This window comes from Cynoglossus semilaevis, chromosome 11 (assembly GCF_000523025.1).
Source record: "Cynoglossus semilaevis isolate Cse_v1.0 chromosome 11, Cse_v1.0, whole genome shotgun sequence".
Classification (NCBI taxonomy): domain Eukaryota; kingdom Metazoa; phylum Chordata; class Actinopteri; order Pleuronectiformes; family Cynoglossidae; genus Cynoglossus; species Cynoglossus semilaevis.
In genome coordinates, this window is record NC_024317.1 from 10,368,870 (window position 1) to 10,393,495 (window position 24,626).

The window sequence follows — 24,626 nt, forward strand, 5'->3', positions numbered from 1 at the left end:
TGGTCTACGGCGATGTTGTCTATATGAGAGCTTTGTCCAATCCAGTTTTTGACCCTGGTCTACCATCATGCCTAGAGATTTATCACTGGTTACAGCTGCCTTAGTCACCACTGTGATCTATATACCAAAGCTGTCATGCTGTCTTTAAATGTCAGACGTTTACCACACTGGATGACTCTGGTTAACAAGACCCTCCATGACTTGGTCCCTCCATATTTAAGCACTGAAAAACTAAAAACTGTTATGCCTCATGCTCCGATGACATTCTGCACCTCGTGGTTCCTCCTGTGAAGTCTGAGATGGGAAAGAAAGCTTTTAGTTCTTTTGCCGCCTCTGCCTGTAATGACCTCCAGTCCGAACTGAATCTGTCTAGACTTGTCTCTTTAGATACAAACGCCCTGTCCTAAAACAGCGTCATTGGAAATCATTAGAACGGTGGAAATTGTAAACTGTTTTTTATTTTCTTATATATTTTTATTTCTTCTTGGTCAGGTCACCCTTGTGAAAAAGCTCTTGAACTCAATGGGTCTTAAGATGGCTAAATAAAGGTTAAATACATTCAAAATATATATAGTATTGCTAGTTTCCTTAAGGCAAAAGTCTGACTGAATAACTCACTACCATGGACCTATGCATATTTTAAGATTCCTCATAGTTAGCCTGCTCCTTACAGTGAAAGCAGTCAGTAATGATAATTAATAAAGAGTGGTCAGCTGTGCTCCACTACACTGAGTCTAACCACAAAGCTAGAGCTGCAGTCCAGTGTCTGTTAGACCACGTGTCTCATACAGTATATGGAATCCACTAATGGCTCTCACATTGAGCCTTTATAAATGAATCACCACATTAGGGCTGTATTTGCTTAGCCGTTGTTTCATAGTGTTGCTTAAAATATATGAAAATATTAATGAAAATGTTATTGCTGCTATTCATCATCACCAGTTTCAGTCATCATGACATTGCGTTATCTTTAATTTTACTATTATTAATGTACAGGGCCATGCAGTCATCTATGAATAAAACAGTCAAATAAATACAAATCCATGTTTTATATACTGTATATTTCAGATCACAACAGATTCAGTGAATGAAGCTTGAAGTTGTCTGCTGACTTTGTACAAATTGTCATTATAGTTGTTATTATGTATTTGTCTCCTGTCTTTTCATATTCTGCTGTGGTATCTAGTTGATCACTAGAAAGAAATGCCATTTCCCTAAGGAAATATTTGAGGCTCTTTTATAGATATAGCCAAACTTTCTTAGAGATTATTTATTACATCCTCCCTACCATCTTACTAAACATTTAAGGAAAAAAACAAAAACACAACAATAACAGAGTGAAGAGACAATAGCTGGTGATAAATCTTCTTTTGGCTTTTCCTCTAAGGGGTCATCACAGTGGATACTCTGCCTCTTTATTCCTAGCCTCCTGTAATGTTACACCAACCACATTCGTGTCCCTTTCACTACATCCCCACGTCTCCTGTCGTGTCTTCCTTCTTCTCCTCATGACTGGCCGATTCATTGACAGCCCTGTGTCCAACATTTGAAACATATTTCTTCTGTGTACAGTTAGATCTTCCTAAATCTCTTCATCAATCTGATACATTTTTACAGTTTTTTTTTCAAACAGTACATGACAGCATCTCTTACTCTGATCTTAGTCTTTTCCTCCTGTTGTCCAGGAAATATTTTTGCTCATATTAACCATGAATTTCTATTGTCTCTATACAATATAAATTCACGTGTAGAATATGCCGACAGCAACGTTTTAAACGGTATATAACACAAAATAACTGACAAATTCAGTACATTTGACTGAACAACGTACCTCGGCAAATCTGACTAGACCACAGCCATTGTTGCCAAGCAACAGGGGTCAGAAGTACTTGTAATTGTACAGTATGTACCAGTAAAATGTAATACAACGATTTTTGACAGAAACAAAGATACTGTGTGATTAAAATAGTTTGTGACCTTTTTGACCTTCATTTGTGTGTAACAGGGCAGACACCATTAAACCTGGGCCATTAAAGCTAAAGTCATGTGACACATCTCTCATTTATTACTATGTGGCCTAACATTAGCTGTGACTTCAATACGCTTAACATAGAAGCCTATTCACCATCCCAGAGTTGAATTAGATTAGGTTAATTAACAAGGTCATTAAAGAATTATAACACATTCACTTCTGCTTCTGCATTTCATTCCCTTAGCAAGCGGCAGATAATGCAAAGTTGACTGTCTGAACGTGTGTTGAATAGCGTTTTTCCTGACACCTTTCATATAAATAGAACTTATTTGCCCAACACAACTATCCTTGCCGAGCTGGAATGTCCCATGAGGGAGATAAAACTCCCCTAAATCCTTTCTGAAGGTTGAATAGTCAGTATGTTTCATCAGTGAACTGGCCTAATGTTCAAATACGTTTAGAAAAGTGACTACTGTCTCCAGTACAGACATTCTCTATTTGAAGACATTTAAAGCACCAGTAATAACTGTAGTCTAATATAATACAGTCTGATGGATCTAAACTGGGATGGTTTCTATGGCTGCAAGGAGCTCAAGGATGTGTTCACTCGTGTATGGATTGCAGTGGACTGTGCGTCACATAGCCACATATAGAGACAAACAACCACAATGTTGTATTCATGTAGTTGGGTATATCATTTTATTACATGTGAATCAAGGTGATCTTATCCTCTAAAGCAGGGATGCCATAATAAGTAGATCGGGATCGTCGATGGTATGTCATTCAATTTTGTCTTTTATTTTTAAGCTTTAAAGGTAGTAACATTTCCTGTTCTTGCCCTATTTCATTGACAAAAATCAATCACTTAATGAGAACAAAAAACAAACAAAACATAGTATATAAATATATGTATACTGCAAATTCAATATTAACCTTAGTCATAATGCAATGCTTTCAGCATGATAACCATTTTTGAAATAGCACTCAGCATTCCCATTGTGCATTGTGAAATTTTCAGTTGGGCTGTGTCCAGCAAAGTGCTGCAGGAAGGCTACAATGGTCTCCTGACAAAAAGCATTCAACATTTTACAACTTTTTAAGGTTTTATGAACCTCTTTATTTTTCTGTACAGTGAAATTTTGCTGATTTTTGCAGTTTTCAATTTATTTTACTGATACGGACTTAATTCAATAGACTTCAGAAGGTTGGGTCTTTTATTTTTTACTCTCACAGTGTTTATAAAGACTGGCCATCAAACCTCAGTGATATGAATTCTTACAGCCAACATGTCTGGACAATGTACTTCAGATTGCCATATGACTTTATTAGGATTAGGATTAACTAATTGTCCTCACATGTGTCAGATGCTGCACCCGCAACACCACTCTAACGCTTTCTCAGCTGCAGCTGAGCGCAGCCACGCCTCCACACTTCTTCCTTACTTCTAACATTGCTAGGACATGAGAGACATGCCTCAACCCACTGGGTTGAGGCAATGATACAGCAAGAAATTGTGGGTTTGGAAAAATGGCAGATGTGCAATCTCATTTGTGGCATCCAAAACTCTGAGAGCTCCAGGTGGTGTCAAGTTCAAGGTAAGAGAAGCTATGAGCTGAAATGACTGTCACTGCCTGTGGTGAACAACCAAAGTCATTGTATAAAAATAACAATATAGTTTTAGATTATCTTTTACCAGATTATTTGAAGCAGAAGAGTCAGACTTGCTTTTCTTTTTCCCTTTTTTTTTTGTTTTGTTTAGCATTTGTTAGACTGCATGCATAAGAGAGTACGTAAACAATGGTCCAGCTATATGTTATACCATCAGTGTGTTAGGGGTGCCTTCTGCAGCACTTTGGTTGTTGCCTTGACTGTGTTTCTACAGCTTTTCCTTGCAAGTCTGTCAAACAGACCTTAAGGGTCTGTTTAAAAATTAATGAGCAGAGCATACACTGTAAATAACTGCTGGTAATGCACCAAGGGTTGTTTGAAATGTAAAACCCGCTGTCATGCCTTGATTATCTATATATCTGCCGTGAGTGTAGAAGCACTGTTCCACTGCAGCCAGTTCTGATTTAGTAAGTTAGGTTCTTGTTAACACTTAACACTGGTTGTTAACACTGGTTTTCTCTTGTGCTGAGAAGCAGTGTGAATGGTTTTCTCTTGTGCTGAGAAGCAGTGCTATTATTGCAGAAACATTCTGAGAATACCCAGTGTATGTATATACAGTATATACGCACTAGCCAACCAAAGACAGATGGATATTACTGTAAATTCCTGACTCATGAAATGGACAAAAAAAAAAAAGTAATTCAGGAGTGCATTTTCAACAAAGCTGACTTCTTCAAATCTATAGTAAACATTTCAGCCATGTCTGCATCTGTTCATCTTGTTTGTTTTCATTTATTATACAAGTACATCTTTATGCATACGACATACAGTAGAGAAGCATGAGCCTAACCAGACTGATTCACATCTTTCCAACCAATCAGTGTGTCAGCTGTCTGTTGTAATTTAAGACACAGCTTTAGTTCGATTAAATGTGGTAATTAGGCTGAATTGTTCTTGTGCAATTTGGAGTCCTGCTATATGATTCTCATGGTTTCTCTCAGACTGTATTGAACTGGAAGTCTATTTTCTGCTCGATATCAATTTTTCATGGATAGCCATTTGTCCTTAGGGGACAAGTGTCATCCTGACATAGGATACAGTTTTCACCTGTCCCAGTGGCATTCTGCTTACATTTTTAGAGACTGTACAACGTGCGGAAAGTTCTCGCATGGTCCTGTTCTTCCTTAAATATTTGTTCCACTTACACTATTCGACATAGCTTTGAACAAGTGGGAGCTCTTGTGCTCTGTTTGGCTCAGAGCACACACACTCTGCATAGTAATCATCTCTGCCTTTTTTTTCAATTGTTTTCTAATAGCACTCTATCCATTTGACCCATTCCACCCACGGCCACAATACAACCCATTACAGAACAACATGAATGAGTTTGGGTGGTATCTGATTATCAACCTACTTGATGAGTCTTATTCCGTGTTTAAAAGGCGAGAAAGGATCCAGATGGTCATGCCTTTCGAATTCTCAAAGTTCATTTCCAGCAAGAGAAATAGAGAGGGTAGGCTCCAACTCTGCAAACCAGTGGTTGGGATTAACAGCAGTCAGATGACTGCTGTTAATGGGGCTCAGTGATCCCTCCCCTGTCATGTTAGAGCATCTGACTCACCGTATACCTTCTTTTAATCCCTATAATTTGTGGTCAGACAGAAATAATTACAGCATTTTGGCTACCTTATAGGTAACATGCATTTTTCTGTTCTATCAATTCTAAATAAACTGTGAGATGTTTAAACTGCAGGTCACCCAATTAGCACTTTAAATATTAATCTAACAATTATATTTTTTTATTGATAATTGTTGCGTCTGTTGCCACTCAATACTGACCTTCAAGCTTTACCCTAAGGGGGGTCGGTTTCTTGATTAATAAGTAACTTTCTTGGTACAGTACTGTCAGCAATTTACATTGATGGTGTCCTTTTTTACATATTTTCCTGTGAACACAAACACTTAATAACTGGGTACTGTAAAGTAATATATGTTGTTATTTAATATTTAGTGTTTGTCACTGTAAGACCAATTGTATCGTATTTGCTACACAAGAGAGAAAAAACAATATTTGTTGTCAGGCTTTAAATGGGTATGTGGTGAATCACAGTGAGTGTGAGGTCTGTCTGTCTTTCTTCTCCGCTGCCTGTTGTGTTATCAGTGGGATCACACGCTCCTGTGTCTTGTTCATCAGTCTCACGTGTGTCACCTGGTGCGCTGGGTATATATACCTCTCAGCCTCAGTCCTGGTCAGTTTGCTGTTCAGTGTTCATGGACTGGAGTGTGTGCTTTATGTCCATGTTTCATGTCCATGAGCACACACTGTACGTAGGGCCCCACGTTTTTGAAGGCAGCCAAATGTGATTAGTGATATTGCTGTGCAAATTGCACACACATTGAACACCATTCAGTGCAAAGCAAAGGTAATGATAGCTGTAATCGGACACTACAGACACTGACACATACTGTAGTTATTGAAAAGGTAATCAGGGAAATATCATTTGTTGTTTTTATATACCTTTTTTAAATTGATGACTGATAGTGCCTTGGCTATTTATTTAGACTATATTCTTTTCCTCTAAAATGTATTTAAAAAATGTATTTCATTTATTTTTGGATTACTGCAGTTGTTGGGGTTGTATTAATATTGAATCTGTTTCTGCATTTCAGTGACATTAAACATGTTAAATGGTATTTGGTGAAAATCCACAAGGGGTAGGTGTTGGGAGGGACTTGAAAATCCTGCTTAGGCAGCCCTAAATTGTGAAACATGAAGCATTTTAAGGGTCTTTCTTATATATCCAGAATTATATTTAAGTCTGGAATATGAAACACCTTCATATGGAAACAATGTCTGTGTTAATTGGAATTTTACATGGGACACCCAACATTTGATCTCATTCAGCTTTTGTGCTTAATGGAGACACAGGAGAGGAGAGAGCTGTCTGAGTAGGTACTGATATGCTGTGGGGAGCTCTCAAAGGAAATCTTTCTCTCCCTGTGCACCTTTTCTTCTGGCTTGTGATGCCACACTGATACTCTGGGGGCGGCTGGTGAGACAAAATAACAGAGATGCTGTCACCAGATCAGCTTTTTGTGGGGTGAGATGATGCTCTATTGTCTACTTTTGAATCTGGAACACCACATACTGTATCCAAACAAAGACAAGGTTAAGGTCTGCATGGTGTCTTATTTGACACTAACAAGTATAGTTTTGGTACGTATAAGTAAAAGTGTGTGTATACAGAGTATTTCTATGATGATGTTCATAGATGTTGGAAACAAGGTGAAATGAATTTCAAATGTATTAACAATATTAATGAAGTAGGGTGACAATTGGGAAAAAATAAGAAAAAAGAATCCAAACATTTATTTATTTTTTACAACCATTTGTCCTGAACAATACAACACAATGGACACAAGGACAATGCCGTAATCGGCAGCTTAAACTTTATACTTTGTACTGTATGTTTTCTTTTCTCTTCACAGTGAAAAAAATGTAATTGTTTTCTCTATTTAACCTTTTTTTAACCTGTGTAATAACATAAAAAAGACTGCTGTCTACTTTAGTTGTAGCATTTACAGATTGTGACAAACCCTCGGCATAAAAGGCATCACCCTAGTGATTGAATCCATCTAATTTTAGTGTGCTCTTCAACACTTTCACAGGTTGTTCATCATCAGGATGTTCATAATGCAACACTTGCTGTCCCAGTGGATTAGGCCCAAATTATATGAAATGAATACTTTAATTATGTAGAAGCTTCTACTAACCCATATGTGCCCTTGGTGTAGTTTGACTTCCTGGACCATGAACACATTCTCTATAGACCCTGAAACTGGAATCTAGCCTTGTCCCTTTCCATTGCATTATGATGCATTATGGGTGGAATTTCACTTTCAAGAGAATCGACTATATTGACAATGAAGTGCATTTGTGGATGGCGTACCTTCCTGGCAGATTATTAACACATTATTAACTGTACTGATAATGACCTTGATCCTGATTTTCTGTGACAATGTTCATAGAATGAGGCAGGAACCTTTATGTCCTTCATCTATTGTCTGGATAGCAACAAAAGATTTTCATTTTAATTGTTATAATCTTGCCAGCAACAAAGTAATTTTCATGTTTGGTAAATCAAGGAACACATTGAACTCGCTTTTTCATGGGGTGTGAGAGTAAAGGTCTTGATAGTATCAGGCGATTTTCAGCTTTGAATGGAAGACTTACAATAATAATTACAATAATGACTAAACAATAACGTCTAATTACTTAAGTCAGCAGCAAACAACAGCTCTTGTAGCAATCACATTTATTCATCTGTGAGTTTTCTCTAACATCTATAATCTTAAAGTTTTAAAATTCAGATTTAGCATTTTTTACATTAATGATGCTGGTGAAGGCCATTTTTAAATATAAATATAAATATAGATTGCACTTCCTAAACTACTGATTTAGTTTAGGAATAAAGACAGAGAAAGTGAGATAAAAACATCTGCCTCCATGAATGTAGTTACATTTAGTAAATGAAGGACATCATCTGATTGCAGAAGTGGGGAAAATGCTGGATCAAAGAATTCTTCACATTGCTGTTGCCTTGTAGCTGTGAAATGCTTTTGTACAGAGCTTTGCGGTATCCTAACGTGGAGTTTCACATTACATACCTTAAAGTAATATTTTGTTCAGCATTTATAACGATAGACCATCACAATTTTACTTTTGGAACAGCAATTGCAGCACCAGTAGAAAAAGTGCAGACATTAGAATTAGCATTACATATCTTTTCATCTATTGTCTCGCTCACAAGTCTCTTTAATGCTGTACATTTTAGAATATAGTCTTTCAGAAGGGAAAAATAGGTTTGTTGGCAAACCGAATAAAGTAACAGTAGTTATTTTTGTTCTTATAAGTCAATTAATTTAGCAGTACTAACACCTGATATCAGCCCTTTAAAACCACTGAAACTGAATCACTAGACTCTCTGGCTCTTCTTTTTATTAGAAAAAAGTCTGTTTTTCTGAAAAAAGGTCAAGACTCCATTGACTTTTCTGCTCTCAACAGTCACTGTGATTCTTGTCAACGATGACATCTGACAGCTACATGTGTTTTATTTTAGCCGGCTACATCCTGACAGGCATACAGTCAGAAGAGACCTCACTGAAGGTCACAGGAGCTTAAATGTCTATTTATTTATTTTTTACATCAGAAAAAAAGTCACAATACTTGCAGTTGTCATACTGTCATGACAGATTTGTTCAGTGCATCAATGTGTGGTTATTTAATTTGTATGTTTTGCCATGTTTTCACAGACCAAGAACCAGCACAAAAGCCTAAGCCTTTTCACAGTGACAGTGACACCAGTCATCTTAAATCAAGCATTAAGGGTACAATGATTACAGGACCGACCTGGAGTATGACAAAATATGATCAACAAAAAACGACAACAATCGGAAGTGACCCGGGGTTAAAAAGTGGTGATAAAATTGAGAAGAAAAAAAAGCTTGAAAATACGTAGGAATAAATGTAGGAGAAAAAAGCCTGAAAATACGTAGGAATAAATGTAGGAGGGGTCTGAATCACACAGTGCCTCTTTGGCTCGGATTAAAAAGACTCACTTTAGAGTTGTGTGTTGGAACGCCAATAGCAACCCTTTCTTCCTCAGTGCAGACTGAGAGCCTGTGCCCGACTGCCTGCCTCCTTGACTCTTCTTTTTACCGTGCTCTCCTCCGCTTCCTCTTGTGTCTCCTCTGCTGCACAGGTATGCGTCTGTCGAAGTTATTCTTCAGTGTCTGGGTGAGTGCGTGTGTGCTATCTGTCCGTGTGTGCCACGATCCTACTTCGCTTAATATCCGAGCATCTAATGTGCGCAGGTATTGTAGAATAGAGCGGTCGTGGCTCCGCTTCAACTCTCCCTGTCTTTATATGCAAACCTTCTGTGGAAACTTTATTGTCAGTGGGACACGGTCATTCCTCGTGAAAACCGCGAAGGTATAGTGTAAATAGGTGAGCCGCACAGGTGCGCGCAGGTGCTGTCAACTGAGGACGATTGTAAATTTAGCGTTTTTGCGACACGTTTCTTGATTATGTAAAATATTAAGATTGAGTGTCAAGTCTTTAACTTTAATTTTCACCAGTTATCAGTTATAATTATTTTATGGTTATAAATGTGGAATCCAATGCAATTTAATTTTAGGGAAATTGACCACAAATGTTTTAATGTCATTACTCAAGAGAAATTCGCAATTTTGCACAGTACTAACAAAAAATACAGCAGCAAAACATCGGAAATAAAAACATCCAACCCCAAACTAACAATGAGTGCTGCAATGTATATCTCTGCATATACATACGTATGTACACAAATGTATATATACATACACGTGTAAAATAATTAAATTATCAAAAATATAAAAGGAGACAGGTAAATGAATAGCCTACATGAAATAAATAAAAGGACAGTCAGCCTTCAACGGCAGGTGTTGAGGAAGAGCCACCTTTGGAGACAAGTCGTTACGCAATAAAAATAAAGAATTAAAAATATGTGTAAGAGTAAGTAACACTAACACCTGACCCCTAATGTAGTGCAGAACTCAGCTATTTCTTTATGCCCCGTTTTTTAACAAAGCACCAGGTAGATACATGTACATTTGGGGTTTTGCCCCAGAGATAAAATCTTTCCATTTGAGCAAACTTAAGATGTCAAAGGTGGTTTGGTTTTCTGCAGACTCATTATGGGTAGATGAAGTTTTTTAACCAAATGGGTCATAAAAGACTGCATTTCTCAAGGCCTTATGTGCACACATCTCCTTCCCAGTGCTAGTTAAAGACTGCCAGGCACCGGAAATAAATTAATTCACATTTAACATGTTTTTTTTTTCTGGAAGTACTTTTCTTGCCCTTATTCATGGGCTTTTGTTTGTTTGAAGATAATGTGCAGAAGAGTGTTTTGGCTAACACATTTTAAACCATGTTCTGTGGTACAGTACTACTACACACAAAGTAAACCTCATCCTCTACAAAAATAAATAAAATGTAATAATATAATGAAAACAACTTTGTCTTCAAACTCAGGCAGCATTTATAAGGGGAAAGTGTATGTAAGGGGGGGGGCACATTTTTTAAATATCTTGGTTGTGTATGATTCCTTTTATTATACAATTTCTTTGGCACGTGTAGGTGAAAAATGTATTTACAGTTCAGTTTATTGTTAGTTAGCATGATAAAGCTGCCAAATCTGTGTTCGAACTCAGTCCAGGTGTCCTAAGAGAAAACATTTGTCCTCGTTGCCACTTTACTAAAAAGGTGAGAGGAGCAGACTCCAGCCATTTTGATTTTTATTTTTTTATTTTTTATTTTTTTACTTGCAGTGTGATTTCTACTTGTTCCACCAGGAAGGTAGTGTTGCCTAGTCTGCATAAATATGAAACCGCTGAGGCACCAGCTGAAAGATCTTCCTGTCCGCTACTATTTGCATTCTTGGTACAATACAGATACAGCAGATGCATACACAATGTATCCTGATTTAGGGATGAGAAACCAGGTGTGTGTCTGTTAAATCTGAGGGAATTTAATTCACTAGTGTTCTGCTTAACCAAACAGTTTTTCTAAATAATGCAAGCCCACATTATTTACTTCAATCCCAAAGAAAATAATGATATTTCTCACTTTAGTTAGGAAATCTAAGTCCAGTAAAAGTTTTTTTTTTTTTTCCATAGTAGCCTGAAAATGTGAGCAGTGAAGTGAACGGCAAGTGTTTACAGGGGTTTAGAAATAGTACAGATGTACTAGTTTAACATGGTGGTTTTCAAAGTGCTAGGGCAGCCTCCGAAAATTAAAGGGTAAATGGGAAAAACATTTTTTTACCATTTGTTCTGAGCCATACAACACGTTAACTGAGCCAATGATTTGCCTAGGCAGTCTGCACACACAGTCTGGTGATGCTTTGATAAATGGTGTTTTGTTACTCAGACATCTGTCTATTGTTTCCTTTCTAAAATTGGTCAGAAGCCAAACAAACAGTGACTTTAAAAAACAGTAAAGCTTGTAAGGGTTACTGTTTGTAGTATTGTACTGTTAGGTTCCAAGATTTCAAACAGCTGGGCCAATCAGTTTTGACATCCTTACTGAGAAATCCTATCACAGGTGTGACTTTTCACAACAGACTTTAAATATCTACATTTAGAACTGGCTCCTCTACATTAATGTATGTACTCTTACAGCATTTGTTTGCAAGATTTATCAAGTCTGGCCATATAAAGCTTTATGATTTGAGCTTTGAATGAAACGATGCCTAGAATGCAGACACGATAGAGAATGTCATCATGTGACCAACTGATTTTGTTGTGGCAGTGTTTGAAATATATAAAATGAAAAGTACTAACACAAAAAATTGTTGCTAATTAGCGTACAAAAACAATAAATATTTAAAGGATGAATACCAAGCAGTGAGAAATAATAATATAGTTGTTAGAAATCCCACAGGCAATATAACATGTTAGCTAGTAATTTTAATTCTGTATTAAACAGAAGCAGGTTAATATGGCTTGTTGATTAAAAATGGTTTGCTGTAGGTGCACTACATTTGCTTGGTACCAGCATCAGCCTGTTTAGAATTAGAATGCAAATTACTAATTCAAAAGGTATTTTCAACCTCTCCTATAGAAAGATTCTTAGCCTTCAGACTTGGTCTGTAATAAAAACATCTAACTTCTTAGCCTTCAGACTTGGTCTGTAATTTCATTTTGGGGACGAGGCATGGCTTTATAATTAAACATTTTACAAACATAAACCTATACATCTCTTTTTTAGGCACCGTCATAACAACAATAAAATATTTCAGCTGTGCTACATCTTGAGTTTGTGACTGGGGCTTAGCCGTGCATTTGTTAAAACGTGTTTGTGGCCACTCAGTGATGACATATGGACCCGTCTTTAGGGATTAGAGACATTTGACAAAGTGTCTGATGTCTGTGGTGCTATATAGGCTACAGATGAAGTCATTTGTATTTTGTCCTTGTAACAAATCAATGCTTAGTGGCAACCGGTAAGCACACCCCAGACATCAGAGTGAATATGTTAGCTCTTGCTATAAAGTTATTTGAAGGTTGTCACTTCTGTCACATATTTTAGGAAAACAGTGTGTTTGTAAATATGAGATCATTGAATACCTGCTGTTTGTCACGTAAAACATATAGAACATGGAATCAGCCAGTTTGAAAGCATTTTATAACTAAACGAAGCACCTTTTAATAACAGTTAACCTATAGAGTGCTATAAAGATTATAAACCACGGTTCGGTGTTAAAATGAAAACACTCTGAGCAAGTTACAAATAATGGCTTTTCATTACATAACTGTACCTTAGTACAGTTATTCATTTTATAGATTATTAATAAAAATAATTACATTGAAGTGCCAACATTTTCCACATGCTGGTGAATACTTCTATTGTATGTGCTTTTAAGGTTTTTAATGCTCACTTAGTTTGACTGGTATATGAAATGCAATTTGTTAGTTAGATCAAAGCTTTCCCTGCACAAAGTGAAAATATTTCACTCTCAAAGTGGGGGTGTAAATAAAAAACATTGGTTACTTCATAGGTTAATCATTGGTATTTTTTGAATATGGGATTATTTTGATAATTCACAGCAGACTCAGATTGAGGTCACAGGTCAAGCTTTGTCTTTGTGGAATCAAAGTTATGAATGGCTGGTCATTGTTTTCTTAAAAAACAACAATTTTATAATATAATCACTGTAGAAAACACCCATTGTGTTTAGGATGTTCAAAGCAAGATCCCGTCACCTGGCTTTGTTTAATTGTTGCTATTGTTTGCTTTATTTTACAACCAGCAGGACAATTCTGGTGTCCGATGGTTTTGATAATATGTGGCCGTAACAATGGACATTTAACAATACAACTGTACAGCAGAGTGTAGACCAAATTCCTCCTTTGCCCTAACTCCTAATGTGACGCTAGAGTCAGTCAGGACAAATGTATTTCACTGGGGCATCTTCATTGATCAAGTCTGTGTTTGTACCTGTTTGTTCTTGTGTTCATAAATCTTTATGCTCTTCTGTGCTTGGTCCGGGCAGCCAGGTTATTTTTATTATACCTATATTGGGTGCTACTATCACTTGGTTGGAAAGTCTGTTTCTGATCAAGTTAGACATCAGCTAAATGATCCAGAGAGCTCCTGATGACCACTTGTTGGCACTCCTTGCCAGGGTGTGTGTGTGAATTCCATGCTGTTTTACCCTGGGTTAATTTATCACCTTTTTGTAATGCAGTTTGAATTTGCACTACTTTCCATTACATGAAAACACATTTTGTTTTGGGAATAAAAATGTTACTGTAAATGTTGAGAGTCGAGAGTGCACCTAAATCGCTTACTCCTAATTGCCAGTGTCTTGCTTTGCATTTACCGTATTGTCACCCAGTGTGAGGATCGTGAGCTGAACACGTAGAGAGAGTGAAGTTAAGGACAGACGGAAAAATGTGAAAATGCCGGAAACCAGAAAACTGGATGTTTTATGAATCAAATTGTATATCATTTATACAATATGGTCTCATTCTCATTGTGTATAAAAAAATATATCGATAAAGCTCAAATACTCGTCCAGCCCTGTTTGGAAGCACTACAGCACATACATTGAAAGTGTTGAGTCAGGCTTTTCCACAGTTCAGCTTTAAGGCATTGTAGTTTACTTATCACTCTCTTGAGCAGATCCCCAGGGTCATGACCTCTGCTGTGTGGGACTCCTCACAGACTTGCGGGTGTGTTGACTTGCAGTTTGCGCTACTGTTCGTTATTCTGTTTTCTGACCAGCACCATATTTTATTGGACGTCAGGTTGTTGTTTCAGCCTTAGCTCATAACTCAGTGCAGCTCCTCAAGACTTTTGCCAGGACACCTCATCTTCTTTGCACAGTGAAAAAGACCTCCTGACATATGTGATTATTTCAAACCTTTAAACTACCTTTTCCCATTTCACTTAGTGAGTTGTAATAGATTAAATGTTATCTTCATGGCCACATTGCACCAGTTTTTCAATTGAACTGGATTGTTTATGTTTGTGTCTGTCCAGAACAGGCCTGACCTTGTGGGAATTTATCAACGTGCTTTGTCCTTATATTCAGGAAACTTGGAAAATGGGCTTCAAGCCCAAATAGATTTGGATAGTAGCCATTCTTTGCTGGGACTGATTTTGCATGGTAAATTCATTACCCCACAGGTAATTCTTAAACTTTCTTTTAGAAACCAAAAGAAATGTTCACCTTAGAAAGCCCTTTTCTTTAAATAGACGATATGTCCTCAAGAAAGAGACCTTTTAAAACAAATATGGATTTTTGCCACAAATAACTGAATGTTAGATGCCACTATTTATTCACTGCAATAGAAAACCCAAAAGAGAGAGAAGTTTTATGATTTCACATTGGCATTCTGCTGGTGGACCTGACCTGCATGGCTTTGATCCGATTAGATGTGAGATCCGTGTCAGCCACGTTTGTTGTGGTTGCAAGGGGGAGTGGGTCATTTCTGTCATGAATGAAGCCACAGTGACCTGCTGTCTGGTGATGGAGGATGGATAGCCGCAGTATACAAGGTGCAGAAGAAATGTGCCAACCATGTCGTTGGGGGATATTGGTAGGGGACGACTCATTTTCAGCATCACTTCACCCATGATGATCTCATTACTTTGTGAGAGTGGACAGTTCCAGTATGGAGTGACTCCACATGTCTACAGTGCTTCTTGTAAAACCAAGCAAACCACTTACTTGTGGTGTGTTGATGGTAGGAGTTGACACACATGTGCAACAGGAATGTAATGTTTTGCTAATTTTTTTTAATGTATATTTTTGTCAAATTGATATAATTATCAGTAATTACAATTTGGGCTTTAAGGTAAAAATGTTTCTCATTTAAATCATGAGTGTTTGCTTCTGTTCCACAAGCAGATGTTTATAATCTGCTTAATGTCATTCATTCCAATTTGAATTGCTTTTTAACATCACGAAGCGGGTGAATATAATGATGACAAGTGCAAGAATCTGACCCATACACAACTGCCATACCACTATCATGTACAACGCCAAAGCTACACAAAGCTGCTGCCCAATGGACTTGAACAATGAACAGTTTGTAAACACCAACCACAATAAAACCTCCAGGTTCATTCTTGGCTCACAACTTTCTTCTGCTGTTTTACTTTGGCTCGGAAGCCATTTCTCTCTCACTCCTCAACCGTTGGCATGGTTACATAAAGTCGTTCTCAGGTCTTTACCTTGTAGCACTCAGCAGCTCATTAATATATGAAAATGAGCTTTAATCAGACTTTTGGTTTCGTTTTTGACCAAAGCATGTTAACATGTATGTTAATGTTTTAGTTAGACAGCAAGGAATCATACTACTACTAATAATAATGGATAATGTGTACACGTTAATGAACTAGCTTAGAGCTTTTATCCAAAGTCTAGTCGTAGTGACAGTCCTGCTCTGCCAGTTTCAGTCACAGTGTTTGTTTTTAAATCCTGGTCTGCGTGTAAGAACAAGTGCATCCACGTGGATGAAGTCTCACCCAATGTCTCCTGTGGTGCTGCCACCAGGACATGCCGTTTCTTCCATCCACTCTTCCGTCCTGACAGAAGTTAGACCGCTCTGTGTTATCAACTTTCCCCTTGACACACTTGAAAACATAATGGTACACAGATTAACTGTTCGTTATATATGCAATACATTTATGTATTTGTAGTAGACGTCCTGTATGTAACAGTCCAGGACTATGCATGGACCTTTTAAGTCTTAGTTACAAAATTGTAAGTCATGCTCTGTATAAAGACAAAACTTTGAATTAAAATAATGCTCAATGCCAATTGGCCTTTTTCTATGGACTAAGCCTGTCTTGACTGATGTACAGATAGAGAAACCATCTCTGACCCTTTGTTACATGATCAGGGCTTGCTCAGAATCTGGGCGACCTACTCACACCCAAACAACCTTGGCAGTAACAGATTGAGAATGTAAGCTGTGATGGCAGCAGCGACTTTTGGAGTAAAAGCCCATCAGAGGCGCACTGGCGGTGGGATCTCGATGGGTAATGCAGACTTGGCCCTTCATTATTCATATTTAAATTAGCATCTTTCTAAATGCTCGTCATCCCCTAACTCACTCCTAGCTCATCTTAATGTAGACAGATGAAGCCACAAGCTGCTTAGTCATTTCTGTAGTCCCTGTGGTAGTCATGCATCAATCAATGCAGGTGATGTCAAAGTTCTTGGCATAAAGCTTGTTTACAAATGATCTATCGAATCCAACCGTACATAATTAGGTGTTACCCTACTCAAATTTACATGATGTATGATTTTAACCAGGTAACTATAATCCTCTTATCGGTGCATAATTGTTTACTGCCAATTTATCAACGTTATACAAAGAGATGAGGAGAACATGTTTGGCTGCATCGCTTGAGTCATTGCAAGCAACTTTGATTAATCTACAGCTGGACCAAAAACGTTCAGTTCTACCGAGCCCAGTGCATGTTCACAGAGATAGAAGTGTCACCCTGCTCTCAAGGGCTACAAAAGTCAAACAGGGATTTGTCTGTCATTCCTTGTCTCTGTCTGCATCTCAGAGACATTAGACACTTCACAGAGCTTTAACCGTATTTGCTACCAGTTTTTTATTTGCACAATTTCTCTAGATTAAAGAAAAAAAAGGCTTCAATACACCATCAGAGATGAAATCCAAATAAAGTCTGACCTTCAGTGCTCTTCATAACACATCCTCTCTGAGCTGTTATCAAAGTTATCAAGAACAGTTTGTTTGCGTGTCCTGTAGAGTTTATACAACCCTAGTAGAGCAATGCAGTATACTGTAATGTAAAATTAATTGCCACTTGTGATCCTTTACTTTGTCCTGACACCTCTTTAGATCATCTTTTCAAGGGTAATTTCACGTGCACTTCTAGGTGATGATGCAGAAAAAATGTTGCTCATCCTCTAATGCTGTGAACATGAATACTAAATCATTGATATATCATAAAGCTTGACACACATTTGGACAAGTTCTGAATATTTCTTTGCAATTATGTATAATTTAGTCATTGACATACTCCAGCTCCTTACTCTCAGTGGTATTGCAGTAGGTAACTATGATACCTTGTTACATCTTAGATGACTGGGCTTTTCCAAGATATCACAGGTCTGACTGACAACATCGAAATGAAAAATCTTTTGCTTACATAATGACTATAACACTCAACTTTATGCTGACAGTGGAGTGTGTATGAACATTATGCATATGCAGACCAAAGTGAATAAATACAATATAATATAATGAAAAAATCATTTCAAATTTACTCCTGCAATTCAAAATCAAAAGTAACAAAATTAAGAGAATAATTGATGAAGACAAAATAAAATAAAACCAGAGAAAAAGCTGAGCTGAAGTTCTTTCGTTTTTCTGTAAGTAGAAAAATAAAAAAGAACTACCTAAAGCCTGCTGTGCTCAGGCACTGAGTGTACCTTATTTTAAATTAAATATTAAGAAAGATTCAATTTGTTTGTAAAAAAAAGAAAATTGCAGCCTTTCTTCCAATAGACATTCAGTTTGGTTGTATGTGTCAGATGGCGGACAACCTTGGTCCAAGTAACTGTCTCAGTATGGCTTATCAAAATCCCATCTCTAAGAGCCAATCTTCCGTTGACTGGATTCTGCTTCATAAATAAAAGTACAGAGAAAAGTTTCACAAAGGCCAAAACTGGTCCCTGTAATGCAGCAGCGGAGAAAGCCTATCAAAGTAACATTTGAGATTATTTGTTTGACTTAAGAAGTCTCTAAGAGGATCGATGAAAAAGCACTTACGGACACTATAAGAACAATGTCCCTCTGGACAGTAATGAAACTGCGGGGTAGAAATCAACCTCACACATCTTCTCCGTTAGAAACATCTTCAAGGAAAAGTAGTACAAGACTCAAATTAAAGAGGTTTGTGTTAGTAAGATTTGAGTAATCAAGGATAACAAAATAGCAATGGCTCAAACCAATAGTCAGGAGCCATATTGTTCAAAATTGAACTGAACTTAACTTTGCACGACATGCCGCAGCAACAGCAGCATTCTTTACTCAATCAGTGATGGCAGGTTGGCTATCAGATACATAAAGCAAAAAGGCAGTGGTCCTCTAAGGCTTCCAGTTGCTCATGGCTTTGGTGCTCCATGGTGGGTAACCTTTTAAAAAGGCTACAGGGCACATGACCTTTTGAAACACTTAAACATTCATGTGGTGGCCATTAAGTGAGATGCATGTTAAATCCTCAGGTGCTGCCCAAAACAGCCACAGTTAGTATATTGTAGCCAGTAGATTTATATATTTTTATATTTTCTGCATTCATACGTAACCAAATCAGTGAATTTTAATGTTATATTCCGTTGTAATACACTTTGAACCAACCGTTATTTATGGACCCTGCCTCTTAGGTGTGTTGTCATTATATGTCAGAGAACTGAGTGAAAACCTAAAGATGTCAGAGGTTACAAGAGCTTTAGTTTTAACAGGCAGCTTTTCAAGAAAAGGTCACTGACTTGGTGCTACTGAATGCAATTAGAGCAAGAGTGAGCCATGGAATTGTTAAACAACCTTTTTGTGAGCTCTGGCACAAACACAAGAAGGTAGCTTTGAACAGAGCAATTTTCTTTGGCATGTTCTGATTTCCAATATTTTGGAAATAAGTGTAACTCTCCGATACTGATTTTGGCAGACTCCATTTGTTTTAATTGTCAGCATATATAAGGAAGTGTTCTCCAGCACAAAATGTTATTATCAAAAAGTAATTGTAAAACATTTGCCACAAACTGCACAGGTTCTCTTTTCAGTTGAACAACCTTTAAAATAAAGAGGTGAACTTTGGTGACTGGAATGAGGTACTGAATGAAAATGGTGTGCACCATAAATTTTGTAGTAACATTGAGAATAACAACAGTACATCGACTTTTGTTGTTGTTTTTGTCCTAAATAAAGAAAATATCCAATAATTACATAATTTAGTAAAGTCCAGGAGCAAACCTTTTCTTTTTAAGTAATTAATTCAGTGGGTAACAAGACATAACAAGAAGGGATTTTAACAGCAAATACATACAGGGACACCATGCTATTAGCAAAGCATTAATACTGTTTTTAAGAACAACTCGCTGCTGCTTGACTATAACCTAAATGTTTAGTTCTATGTTGAAATCACTATTATTTAAAACAATGGGTCATTGACTCAGGCCTTTATTGCATATAGTAACCAACAAATCTGACATATCACTTTTTTATTTTCTTTATACTTTATTGTTGAAATTTTCCATAAAATAACAAAGGTATAACATTTATTCATTCATTGATGAACGCACATTAAGGTTTTTTTTATTATTATTTCTTTGTATTATTGTAAACATCTGTTGCTGTTGAATGACCTTGTGATTGATCTTCCCTTTTTCTACTGAAAACTGGATTTCACCTTTTTAAGGTCTGCCATCAGTTTCGGGTTGGTGTAAAACCTCAAAACATTGCTAAACCGGCTTTGACAGACAGAGATTGAACAGTTGTACAGTAAAATTTGGCTGAAAAAATCTGTGGAGCACCTGACTGTCATAGATAAAGTGGAGGATAAATATCTCACCCTTTGCTGTCTTTTTAAGCCAGGAAATGTTGCTGAGGACCGTACAGCACTATTTCCAGATAAAAGCAGACCAGATCAGTACCAGCAGACATGCAGAGTACTGTGGAAAAGACTCTCTCGACATAAAGTGAAGAGTGTGGAAGAATAGTCAGGGCAGATGCTTTGAGGGATTAAGTGAGAGGTGAGACATCTGCCAATGACACAGAGTTTAGTTCTCCCTGAGGTGACTGTGGATAGTGTAACCAACTCTTTTAAACCAAAATCCACCCTTACAAGCTGCTAAAGTTTGTGCAAATATGCCATCTGGTATAAACAACAAATAAAATGTATTACATTATACAGTTTATTGCCTAGTCAGTTCTTTCTCTTGAAGGTGGAACCTGGTAGAGACAGCACTTAGAGTCACTATGTAACCCTTGTTCATAGCCATTAATTAACTGACGTCCCCAAGCCCCTCTTGTCCTTTTGAAATTTTCTGTCCTTGCGGTAAGGAATGGGATTGGGCTGCACCTTGTGGAGAGGTGTGGGAACAGCCTTCTTTTCATTCAATAATAACATCTACCTGATCTGTTCCCTGCTGGATTCTGCCTCACTTTCTTAGATACAACAGACACCTTCAGTCTACTGGGCATCATATCTCGTTTCCTCCGCAGTGAAATTGATCTTACACTATGGAAGGGAAACCTGCCAGCTTTACATAAATGGATTGGGGAAAAAAATGCTTTTCTCTTTGGGGCTCACATAAATCTCTACAGCTATTAGGAGGAATGGAGTAAATCGTATAGTCATTCCAAATCTTTTATTCAAGGTTTGCACCCTATATGTAATGCTCTGACAGGCCTGACCTCAAAAAAGTCACCTAATTTGAATATGAAATGGTGAGATATTGTAACAATTTATTTCTTCAGCTTGACTTTTTAAACTTTTTTATGCCCTTGATGTTGGAAGTACCATACTTACCTGCTTAGCTTACTCTTAAATCTAAAGTGATACCTCTACATTTTTGTTACAAAGTCTATTAGCCTTCAGGAGATATGATTTTGTTAGTTTGAAACAGGACGTTTGAATATTTCTCTTTCTATACCTGTCCTGTTCCCACAGTCCTAAAACAAAAAGTGCCCCAATGTTACTTGAACACTAAATTGACAATTGGTACGAGTGAGTTCAAATGGTTCTCTATTTGTGGCCCCTTTGATGGACAGTCCCCTGATAGATGCTGGATATTAGCTTAGCATAAGAGAATGCACAAATGGATGAAGCACAGGCTGAAGTGGCACAGACAAGTTACTTTTAGACATAATTCTTTTTCACTTTTACAGTGCAAAGAACATCACGTGATTTTGGTCACAGAAGACTGCTAAGACCGTTACAGTGCTGTAGCTGAGACCTTGCTCAGCTCATTACAGATTGTCACAGGCTGCCATTCTCTGTGGAAAAATGCTGTTCAGATTAATTTTAGCTACATTATCTGGGCATCAACTGTGCTTCAGCCAGGTGTGGCCACATCCTCAAGAGTGTTTGGGACTTCTCTCAGTCACTTCTGCACTTACTATGGATTCAAGTTTCCAAGTTCTTACACAAAGGTGAATGCACAGCAATTAACTGGCCTCTGTGTCCAACAAGGATATGTTTCAGTACTTAGTACTGTTGGGAATTCCTTACACTTCTAATTACACTTGCATATGGAATCAAAGCAGTTGTATGTACATTTACTGTAAAAATGCAATATTACATTACATTATATTATCAGCATTTGTTTAAGTTCAACAATAGACACACATACATTTCTCTTCTGTGTCATTTTGTGTTTTAGTCCGTTGAGTCGGTTGCCTTTGAAGGACTAATGCAGCACTCATATCATGTTTTTAAATAATACCCTGCATGGGAAAGATGCAGTCGTTTTAACTATAGCAATCAAACGGTGTGAAGCCGGAGAGTAATGGCTCCTGCTGTGAATTCAATGCTGAGATTTATGTCTGTCGAGTAGGGGTGCTAGGAGTCAATAGCAGAATGCCATGAGAAGGATAGGATTCCACAAGTAAGAAGTAGCCAGCAGATGAATTGGTCTGCAGAAATAGAGTGGTGGAGCCTGCAGCAGAAGGTACGAGGAGTGCTGATGAACAAATCGAAAGGCTAACCCAGAGCAGGCGACCACGAAAAGAGAAATAGCAAGCAGGAACAAGAGATATTGAGTTTTGTTGTTTAGTTTGGAGAAAATTATAATAATAATGTCAGGTTTGGATGAAGTCAGTTAGGGCTTAAGCAGGGGTCTGGGACCGATGCCTGGGTCATTTGGTACCTCTTCATTTGTAAAAAAAAAAACAGCTAATTAAAAAAATAAAAATGTTTTAAATATATGAAATAGTGTAATGTCAGCCTGAATTTGAAAACATTTTCTTATTAGGGTTAGACAGGCCACATATTTACAATGGGGTAAAAATAGGCCAGATTACAAATCGAAATTTGACGAAAAACAGAAATTTTTGTTGAGTGTTGGTGTGTGCACACACTACTCACGACCTTTAGTTCTTCAGTTTGATTTATTGGCTCATAGGACAGGGCGTTTTTAACATAATACTAAATCTCAAAGTCATCCTCCTAGTGATCTGCTGTGAGTTCCATTAAGAATAATGACATAATTAGGGCGACTGCCCTACAGCAAATGACCAAAAATAAAATTCCTTTAGGTTCAGGAGGGCCGCCTTAATAATAATATTCAGTCATTTCTTGCACATGTACAAGTACTTTAAAAAATGTTCTCACTAAAATTAACTTATACAATAAAAAAACCTATTTCTATTTGGATAGGGTCAGGGTTATAATCAGACTTCTGCTGAAATTTAGAAGCCAAAATAAATAGGCACGTGTGTCTTACCAATGTCCTTTTACAATATCAATACAATAGCTCCATACAACTTTTTGTACTGATACTACAACTTGGAGTATCTGCAAATACTGATATCAATACCATACCTTCTTTTCATTAGTGTATGGACTAAATACAGGGTGATAACTAAGAAGTCCATTGCATTGCTGATGTGCAGTGGAGTATGTGTGACAGTTTCTACTTTGATCACTCACACAGAGGCACTTGGCAGGGACATGTGCATTTGGAACAATTTTAAATGAGCCAGTTCATGTTTTAGAGGGGTGCCACATAGCGTGTGACCTTACAAACTCAGCGTGTTTATCCGGCTGCAAAAGCAAACATAGGTCACCAAGTTGTGGTATTTTCCTGTTGTTCTGTATTAGCCAGATGATTCACGCAAACACCACTACCTCCCAACACCATTTGCAACAGAAGAAGAAATTAAAATTAGTCATACAATAGTCTAGGAGCAATATAGCCGATCATTCAGACATTTTACATCAACTGTATATAGTGTATCTGTCAATCCTATTGGAATATAAATTATATTAAAGTTAAGAATAGACTTTACATTAAGGAAACATTCTGTCAAATATGTCTTGATCATATAGCCAATCTTACAAATGCCCATGCCCATTCATTTATTTTCTTTTAGTTAACAATCACATTTCAACATTTATTTTGTATTATTCCGTATTAGTTTAAAGAAAGTGTTTAAAGGCCTACAAATACTGGCTAAAGGCTAGATAAAAACAAGGAAGATGAATGAGCTGCTAAATGAACCACAGCTGTCAGATGTCATTGGTCATTGAGCCATTGTTGAATTCCTGCTCTTGGTGCCGTTGCCTTGGTTGCCGATACAGCTTTATTCAGTGGTGGTGTGCCTACAGCTGTGTACTGTTCTAGAGCGGCGCACAATTTATAGTGTTTCCCTGTTTCGCAGTTTATGTTTGACTGATAGTCACATCCATATTTCAAAATTTGAAAAAGCAAGATTAATAAAATAAAGAATAAATGCAGCAACAAAAGCAAAGAGACAATAGCTGAGAAAAGGAGGAGGACATTAGCTGCATTAGCCTAATGCAGTTCAGTGTTTAAGATAAAGCTACAGCTCCAAAGATTAGCAGAACCTCTGGCACTTCCTTGTACACTGCTGTGTCTACTGTCAATGTGTTTACATCTAGGGTTTATTTCCTTGTGAAAGCATATTCTCACCTTCATTTTCTCTCCTGGGTCTGTGTCCCCTGTCTAATTGACAGGTAGGAAGCTTGTTAGTGTTTGACAAAATATCCAGGTGGCTGGCTCCCCAAATATAGACCAATCATCCAGTAGTGTAGAGACACATTTCCACGGAATTCAACATGTCTTCATACTCATGGTTTACTGTGCGTTTTACACCTTGCACGCAGGTTACGAGCAAATGACAGCAATGAACACACGTCTGTCTGTGTACACATGTTTAGTAAATATTGATAGCTGTTGGCATATTTTTTCACCAAAAAATTAGTCTGATT

At 37.4% G+C, this 24,626-nt stretch overlaps 1 protein-coding gene across 2 annotated transcripts in view; it reads left to right on the forward strand.

Annotated features, from left to right (window-relative positions):
- The first annotated feature begins 3,196 nt into the window (after window positions 1–3,196).
- cntn6 (contactin 6) overlaps window positions 3,197–24,626 on the forward strand; it is a 59,729-nt gene continuing 38,299 nt past the window's right edge. For both annotated transcript variants that reach the window (XM_025060393.1, XM_017036444.2), the window contains exon 1: window positions 3,197–3,567. The gene's annotated coding sequence lies outside the window, so the exon portion shown is untranslated. The remainder of the gene's footprint in view (window positions 3,568–24,626) is intronic.